Source organism: Glycine max, chromosome 6 (genome assembly GCF_000004515.6).
Source record: "Glycine max cultivar Williams 82 chromosome 6, Glycine_max_v4.0, whole genome shotgun sequence".
Lineage (NCBI taxonomy): Eukaryota > Viridiplantae > Streptophyta > Magnoliopsida > Fabales > Fabaceae > Glycine > Glycine max.
In genome coordinates, this window is record NC_038242.2 from 33,769,454 (window position 1) to 33,771,397 (window position 1,944).

General features: G+C 40.6%; 1 non-coding gene across 1 annotated transcript; it reads left to right on the top strand.

Moving 5' to 3' along the window:
• The first annotated feature begins 578 nt into the window (after positions 1-578).
• On the top strand, positions 579-685 carry LOC113002051 (small nucleolar RNA R71). Its single transcript, XR_003267579.1, has one exon. It is a non-coding gene; the product is annotated as a small nucleolar RNA R71 (small nucleolar RNA).
• Positions 686-1,944: the final 1,259 nt, after the last annotated feature.

The window sequence follows — 1,944 nt, forward strand, 5'->3', positions numbered from 1 at the left end:
CAGCATTTTGGAAGGAAGGAGCAGGCTGCTGTTGTTGTTGCTGAGGGCTAGACCATCTGAGATTAGGGTGATTCCTCCATCCAGGGTTGTATCTATTGCTGGAGAGGTCATAATTGTTCTGTTGTGGTTGATTTTGCTGATGAGGTTGAGGAGGTCTATTGTAAATGTTTGCAGCATAAGCTTTGGGCTGCTCAATTGCTCCAGGTTGCTGCATGGAAGGGCAAAGGTCTGTATGGTGGTCAGCAGAGGTGCACAAACCACATACTCTTGCGACAGGTACAAATTTTTTATTCAAGGCCAGCTGGGTTACCAAGTTAACCAATGCATCTATTTTGCCTTCTAGCTTCTTAGTTTCGGATGATGCAGCTGAGTTTGTAGCTACCTCATGCACTCCTCTAATGACTATAGCATCATTCATGGCGCTGAACTGTTGGGAGTTGGAAGCCATCTTCTCAATTAAATTTCTGGCTTCAGCAGGAGTCATGTCTCCAAGGGCTCCACCACTGGCAGCATCTATCATACTTCTCTCCATATTACTGAGTCCTTCATAAAAATATTGGAGAAGAAGCTGCTCCGAAATTTGATGGTGAGGGCAACTGGCACATAGTTTCTTAAATCTCTCCCAGTATTCATACAGGCTCTCTCCACTGAGTTGTCTAATACCTGAGATATCCTTCCTGATGGCTGTGGTCCTGGAAGCAGGGAGATTTTTTTCTAAGAATACTCTCTTAAGGTCATCCCAGCTCGTGATGGACCTTGGAGCAAGGTAATACAGCCAATCCTTTGCCACTCCCTCTAAAGAATGAGGAAAATCCTTCAGAAATATGTGATCCTCTTGGACATCTGGGGGTTTCATGGTGGAGCAGACAATATGAAATTCCTTCAAATGTTTGTGCGGGTCTTCACCTGCAAGGCCATGAAACTTTGGAAGCAAATGAATCAGTCCAGTTTTAAGAACATATGGGACATCCTCATTAGGGTATTGGATGCACAAGCTTTCATAGGTGAAATCAGGTGCAACCATTTCCCTTAGAGTCCTCTCACGGGGTGGAGGTTGTGCCATGTTCTTAGAATGTTCAAAATCAGAATGCTCAGAATCAAAATGCTCAAAATTATAATGCTCAAAATCAGGATGTTCAAAATCACCAATAACAGAATGCACAGATTCACCAATAATGGAATGCTCAGGATGATCAAAAGGTATAAAATGATGCCTAACTAATCTATGAAATGTCCTATCTATCTCAGGATCAAAGGGTTGTAAGTCAGATGGATTGCCTCTAGTCATACACTACATTCAGCATGCACAACTAGTTGCCTTGTCATGTAAATAAAGGTGTAGGTTTGAACTACAGCTACCCTCAAATGATATCCAAATGACTTGAAATTTTGTGAGCGACCTTATAAAATGATGAGAACATAGCACAAAAAATTTCAGGCAAAAATTCAAAGTCTAACTATGGAAGCTAAAAATGGTAGGTTAAGAAAAATAAGTGAATAAAACTTGAAAAATAAAAAACTTTAGACAGAATCACTATTTTTGGACGATGCAGACCTCAACCGGCCTGTGGCTAGCTGCCACGGCGTAGGAAATTTTTCTACCCCAAATACATATATAATAATTGCGATTCTGATAACCGGAGCAAAAGTTATGGCCGTTTGAAGTTTTGACAAACACAAAATTTGCTACTTTTTTGGAACTTTCAAATCTGACCAAACTAAAGGCTCTAGCTATTTTTCCCACAAAATATGGATTGAAAGAAGTTACCACAAAAGAATTCAGCCAAAAATAACAACCCTAGCTACTGAAACAAAAAATCCCAAATAATTCAGCATGGGTGGTCGCTAAAATCCGTCGCTACATGATTTCTACTACTACTCTATTTTGCCGCAAGCAAAAATGGTCGCTAAGTCCGTCACAAAACACTATTCACAACAAAACAC